The following is a 7219-nucleotide window of genomic DNA, read 5'->3' as shown; positions in this document are numbered from 1 at the left end:
ACCAATTTATGAGAGACAAAGACGAATTTATGAATTCTGTAATATGTTTTACTCCTGTGACATCACATCGCATGCCGGAGAAGACAACTGCAGTCAGTACAATCATGTGTCAGCTCAACAAACTGTCTGCTGTGCTTTCTTCACTCTCCATCATTCCTTGAGTGTACAAGTGGGTATAAAAATATGCAGTCATCATTTCTGGAGTAAACATGACAGATGAAATCAAAATTTTAAGCAAAGAGATAACAGAAGCCACCACTGACGCTAGAAAGTGAAGCCGCGCTGACCCGGATGTGACGTAGGCCACGCCCTTCTCGGGGTCACGCGAGGATGTGTGATGATCGATGGTGCGCTGCACCCAGCTGTCACACTTCTCTAACTAAAGGTTTTCAATTGTTGTCTGTTCTGAAACGTGAAGAGAGTTGAATTAACAGCCTTTCCTGTCTTTAGTAGATGTAACTGGCTCCAGGGTGACTCCTCTCTTTTTCATATTTGTCCGTTTATCTGCGCGAGATTTTGTGTCTAATGTTCATCAGTTCATCTGTTTATCTTTTCATCTGTTATTTTCTAAGTTTCTAAATGGATGTCTGCACCACTTTCCATCTTTTCGCCATTTTATCTTTACCCTGACATCGGCGCCATCTTGTCATCACTTAGATGTGAGATGTTTACTAATGCAATATTGTAGATAATACAAGTACACACACACACACTGACAAATAGCACACGTCAGCAAAGTACAAACACCATTATTGTATAGAAGTCTGAGTTTATTTTTAAAAGCTTTAGCGAAAGAAGAAAGAAAGATGGTTGTATGTTGCCATTGTTGTTTATTATTATTGTGAGTGTCAATGCGAGTACATGTGTCTCCAGCCTCCACACACACTAGATACAGTGTTGGTTTTATTTTTCGGAAAATCTCGCGACGAGCGTCTGTCGATACTTGTCGTTGGGAACATCCGTTTTTGCCTGCTTGGGATTCCTTCCTGTGACAAACAGACTAAAAGTTTATAAATGCATCTTCATTTGTAAAATACTAACAGGTGAACTTCTCCATCCAGCGGCCTCTTTGTCCTGCGTCACTTCCTGTGGTCTTTGGCTTTCTCTGGCTTTGCTGGGTGAACCCTCCTACCTGATTTACTCACCTCCTTGATGCATTTTATTCCTTACCTTCTGACATTTTCCTGGAGTTTCATGGTATATTAGGTCACGTGTGCATAGTTTGAATTGTATATCTATTTGTGCATTGACTCAGCTCATTATCAAAGTACCGGAAGTTGACTTTGTAGGAGACAAGGTGTGTGTTGGATCGTCTTGTGCTTGAAGAGATCACAAACTGAGAGATTGCCTGAGGAACAGGGATGTTATATAATACATGTGGTGCACTAAAATAGAGACAGACTAACCCTGGAATCTGTACTACATGCTACATGTATACAAACAGAATATTTACATTTGAAAGTATTGTCTACCTTTAAGTTTGGGAATTAGTACAGGATGAGAAGTAATGCTCGAAGTAAGTAGCCCTCTGCTTATTGCTGCTTATGTTTGAAGATTTTGTGAGATATGATGGTTTGATTCTTCTTGTCCAAGTACTGGTGTACTCTCTTTCTCAAGAACTAGTTTCGTCCCTCTACGCTCTTATTCCGCTTCCATTCTGTGTGTATTATGTATGGTGAACTAGACAGGTAGGCAGGTACGACCACGTGCTACCTGTCCCCCCTTCCCCAATCCCCACAAAAAGGACTTGTTGTTACATATAGAATAACTTGTTTTTCAAGTTCCCTCCATCCTACAGCCTCCACACAGACTAGAAGCCATGGTCTGATCCCCAGTCGCTTTTATTTTGTCGCGAAATGTCGCGACGCCCTCGCACTCACTTCTTCAAGTGCACTCGGTGAGTGAGTCTCATACAAACCAGAAAGTCGTGTAATTAAGTGTAAGTGATTGTAGCGCGACACCTGGTGGTTGGGGTGTCTGAACATGTTGAGCCGTTCAGGAAAGGTGGAAGACTTTCTACTTAAGACTGTCCACTAATTAGACTAATGAACTTTATTTTTAAAACTGTCTCACAGCTACATCTTGTCCATACATACAGGCGATTTTGTTGTTGTTGTTGCTGCTGCTGCTGCTGTTGACGGTTTGGGCGGACACGTGTAAAATAAGTTCCTGCCTCTGCTGCTGTCTACATACCTGTGTGTCATGACAGTCATGTCAACATTCACTGACTTCAAACAGCATTTATGACACGTGGCACGCCGCTCAACTGACTGACTGACGAACCGACTGACAAACGCGTGTGACGCGTTTTACAGGTGTCGTGTCAATCCGTAGAATAAGTTGGGTTTTTTTTTCTTTGTCGCCAGATAACTTTCATAAGAGCCCAGCGTCTACCTGTACTCACAAAAGGTTCTCAGGTTTAACAGAAAAGACACATACTATGTTAAATGACTGTGCTACTTGAATTCTATCTGTTGTGCTTATGCACCTATATAATGTACTATGTTCAGCGTGCATTTCATAAGCTTTTTGTGTATAAAATCATGCATATACCTGATGATGGGTAGTAATTTCAGATGATTTAAAATATTTTATTAGTGTCTAAAGAAACACCAGTCAGACTGACATCGCCGAGTTGATCAAGATGTTACAACTTACAGAGTGCAAAGCTTTCCGCGAAATCACAACTTGAAGAGAGAACCAGACATTAAACTGTTTCTGTAAGCCCTGTCTACACAATGCACATCTTGATTTGAACTTTGAATGTTTTTAAATCCAGTTTAGTACAGGTTTTATTTTAGCATCAAATTTTTTTCACACGGCTTTAGACACATTTATCAGCCACAGGTGGAAAGAAATTCACAAAATTTAAAAGTTGCGACCAAAAAGTGCGAGTACTCTTACTCCAGGTCAACAATCGTAACTCACTTTGTAATCACTTGTACCAGAGCTAGACCTCAGGTAAATGTCTCTGTATCTACGACATTGACAGTTAATTGTCCAGTTTCAGTTTAATTATCGAGATACTCATCGTCGTGACGCACATCGTCTTCATTCGACCTCGAGTCATCTCGTGTTTTCATCCAGAAAATGTAGCCGAAGGCTGAACTTTCAACTTTGTAGCTGAACATTCATTGAGGAAACGAACTTTTATCGACTTTGCCAGGTCGTCCTCTGCATCATCATAAATGTCGACCTCAGGTGTCTTTCGTGCTCTGAGGATTCGGTCACCGAAATCGGTCAGGTTTTGTTTAAGTTTTTACTTGGGTAGAATGTTTTAAATTTGTGTGTTCTTGTACCGCTGTGCTTGTGTGATTCTGTCTGTCAGCTGTCCACAGTGTCAACAGAATAAATGCTGTGGCCTGTCAGTCTTTGTCATGCCATTACACATGCTGACAACCTGAAGGTGTCTCTGACAAGAGTTTGTTATTGCAATAAAAAGTTTGGCTTCATGAGCGGGTATGAGATAGTGTTTATACAAACAAGGTGTGTGTGTGTGAAAACGAGATGTTCCCATAGTCTGCTTTACATCAGTAATCATGTTTACTTCTTTATGTTTACATTAAGGTAGCACGTGCACTTGCTGAACTCAGTGCAAGCTAATTCTGCAATTTCTTATGTCCTTGCATTAGCATCCCCCATGTCCGGAGCTTTCTGCTCCATTTTTCTCTTGTTTACACATACTGACACACACTCAGATGATGGATCGCAGGTTTCTAAGTTAATCTCTTCTTTATTTATGGGCCTGCACTACCTTAATACTCCTTGTCCTTGCTGTTGACAAGAGGTGAAGTAGATGACATTGATGACCTCAGCAGGTGTCCACAATAGGTCATCGTTAGTGTCATTATGTCAGGAAAGGCTGCTGTAGTGACAACCATTGTTAGATGAAGACTCAACCATCTTCAGTGTATTAATTTGTTTGTGTGATGTTTCCACCTTGATATATAGTGTCCTGTGTCTTGTATTTATGTCTCAGACACAGTGTCTTATGTACAAACCTTACTCTCCTATTGTCTTGTATCCATGGCATATATACATATACTTACCTTGATACATGGTGTCTTGTATTTATGTCTCTCACGCACAATGACCTATGTACATACCTTACTCTCCTATTGTCTTGTATTTATGTCTCTCAGACACAGTGTCCTATGTACATACCTTACTCTCCTATTGTCTTGTATCCATGTCTCTCAGACACAGTGTCCTATGTACATACCTTACTCTTCGAATTCCAGCGGCTTTAGCCAATCAGATTCAACCACAGCGGCACGTGACAAGGTATCACAAACACTGAAATTCAAGTTGTGGCCAGAAAATGTCAGTCCTCTTGCTCCAGGGTTAGAATTGTAAGTTAAATTGTAATCTCTTGTACTAGTGGTATTAATACATTTTAGGTAAGCATCTCTGTCTGTAGTCAACTGATATCGTTACTAGTCGTGACGCACGCGGTCTTCACTCGACCTCGGGTCATCCCGTTTTTCATCGCGAGGAATATAACGGAGGACTGACCGTTAAATTTTGTAGCTGAGCACTGAATGAAGTAACACATTTTATAATCTTTTCTATGATAATTTATATCCTCCTCTGCAGGATCATAAATGTTGGCCCCTTACAGCGCCTTCTTTAAGCGAGGTAAGCCCTGGTGTGGAAATTACCAACAGTGTGTGGGTTGTTAGGTTTTTTTGTTTGTTTTTTTTGTTGCTTGTTTTGCTGCTTGTTTGTTTTTTGTTTGTTTGTTTTGTTTGTTGTTTTGTTTTGATTTTGTTTATATTGGTTTTATTTTTATTTATTTATTGTTTTGCAGCTGTAGAGATAAGGCACAGAGGCTCAGAGAAGTTTATTAGGAAGACGATGTCAAAGACATCAGTACACTGAGAGGTGTTCTCAAGTCTTCATCCTCTACCTTCGCACTTGATGACAGTTCACCTGTGCAGGGGGCAGATAACTCAACGCGAATGTCAGTTGTGACAGGACAAGGAGGAAAACCATAAATGTGGATGTCAAGCCCTTCGTCATCCGTCTTGGCTGGGCGAGAGTAGGTACAGAGGACACTGATTGGATGCAGAGTTGACATGAAAATAAAACCTACTTACTCACCTCATTAGCATCTCTACCTGGTGGCCTTGGTGACCTCTCCCTGTGACAGTCATCGCTGTATCCGGGTTCCTCCTCTGACGAGATGCTTATAAGAGAAGCCACTGCCTGCTTTGGCCAGTAACCAGGTCTAGCGACTGTAACAACCACCGGATACCCGTCACAACCCAGCTCCACGTCAAACGAGAACAAAGCCTTCACAGTGAGTTGCTTGCTTTCACCATCAACTTGTCTGATAGTTCTGTGCTGCTATCCTACAATCTTTCAATACATACTCATTAGTCTTCTATTACTTCATTTTTTATTGCTTTATTGTTGGTATTTTGTACCTGTTGGACTGATTTAACATCACTTTCCTTAGAATTTAAAATGATAAAATTCAGAGTAGAAGATTCTATTAATTAATTTTTTTAAATCCTGATAGCCGTAGGTTTGTCTGTCTGTACATCTATGCGTGTACAAAGTCAGGAGCACCTTGTGTGTCCAAGTTGTTTATTGTCTAAGTGTGTAGACAGTGTTACAAAATGTGGCGAGTGTCTTATTTGTTGAAATTCGTTTGAAGTCACAAATTTTTTGTTCCTCTTTGTTGTCTGTTATTCATTCAAAGTGACGATCAGCTGTGGTCCTGTTCACACATAATCATGAACAGATTGTGTGTCTGGGTTTATAGTCTTGACGGTCAAAAATTGTTTTTTATGTATTATTAAATGTATTATTGGTTATAATAGATCACTGACAGCTGGTATGTCTATGGTGTTTATTGTCCATAAACAAAGTAAACACAGTATGTGTGTATGTTATTTATTGTCTCACTGTATACCCGGCCACTAACAGCTCTGGTGACCACTGATTGCAGCATCTCACCATGCGACTCCTAGTCATCCTGGTGGTGGCTGTTGTAGGCCTGTGTGTCGTGTCTGCTGCAGCTGCTGATGGTGGGTAGCCACTTGGTTCTTTGTATATATATATAAGGTATATACACTGGTGTATGTTATTACGATAGATGCAGTTAATCCATTCATGCTACAGTGGGGAAGTGTGTGTGTGTGGAGTGTATCTACATGTACACAGGTGTGTAGACACATCTAAAGGAGTTTTAAATTTATTTATGTTTGTGACTGCGTGCGTGCGTGTTAGTTCGCCTGCGCGTTTGTGTGTGCATGCGTGTGTAACTATGTATGTCTGTTGTTGTGCTGTGTGTCTGCAGCGTACAGTCAATATAACTTTATATATATATACACACACAAGTAAATACCAACACAATAACATCAAAGACCAGTTTTTAATTATCATTATTTCTTCGTTTGTCATCAGCTGCCCTAGAGGAGCAGGGATTGTTGCATCTGCTGCTGAAGAGACAGGCTGGCTACCCTAGTTACCCACGAGTGCCCCCTCACCACCCACCTCGCCCACCTCCCTGCGTCTGCGTGAGGCATCCGTGTCCGTGCTCTGGACCCGGGTATTAGTCGTGATGCTACCCGCCACCCCTTAGTGTAGAGCTCAAGCAATGAGAGAGATGATCTCGTCACCTCTTGACCCTGTGTGTGACCCCGTGATTACTCATAACCACCAGGTCAAACGTGCAAATGTGTCATTATGAGTATTTCATTCCTACCAGGAATATAACCCAGGTATAACCGGACTAGACGGCAGTCAGAAAACAAGATTTTCACATAACCGATGATTTTCCAATCCGATGAAAGTGTATGCAATATATACACAACATACATTTCTATTATTGATGATTTGTAACAGAAAACTGTGTTCATATCACTAATAAATTTTGCACAAAATAAAACGTGACTGGTTTATTAATTACCTCTCTGCAAGAGAATGTAAAACAAACGATTTTTATAAATCCACGAAGAAAACACGAAATAACCTTTTTTATCGCAAAGGTGGGCTGACTAAGGTTGGCGACTCATGGAAGTAGATACTTTACTGATGGTTAGTTAATTACACACTCCTTGGGCTTCTCAATTAACTTTTTGTATCATCTGTCGTGAGTGTGTGTGTGTGGGTGTGTGCCTGCCTGCACGAGGGTGTCTGAGTATCTATTTGTGTGCATGTGAACTGTGTACGCAATTATTGCGCCATGGAGCAGAGCAGATATAACTAT

At 40.9% G+C, this 7219-nt stretch overlaps 1 long non-coding RNA gene across 1 annotated transcript; it reads left to right on the top strand.

The window, feature by feature from the left end:
- The first annotated feature begins 5146 nt into the window (after positions 1 to 5146).
- On the top strand, positions 5147 to 6898 carry LOC112563071. The gene is made up of 3 exons (XR_003098957.1): positions 5147 to 5302; positions 5957 to 6035; positions 6415 to 6898. It is a non-coding gene; the product is annotated as an uncharacterized LOC112563071 (long non-coding RNA).
- Positions 6899 to 7219: the final 321 nt, after the last annotated feature.

Source organism: Pomacea canaliculata, linkage group LG4, assembly GCF_003073045.1.
Source record: "Pomacea canaliculata isolate SZHN2017 linkage group LG4, ASM307304v1, whole genome shotgun sequence".
Classification (NCBI taxonomy): Eukaryota; Metazoa; Mollusca; class Gastropoda; order Architaenioglossa; family Ampullariidae; genus Pomacea; species Pomacea canaliculata.
This window is presented reverse-complemented; position numbering and strand designations above follow the sequence as displayed.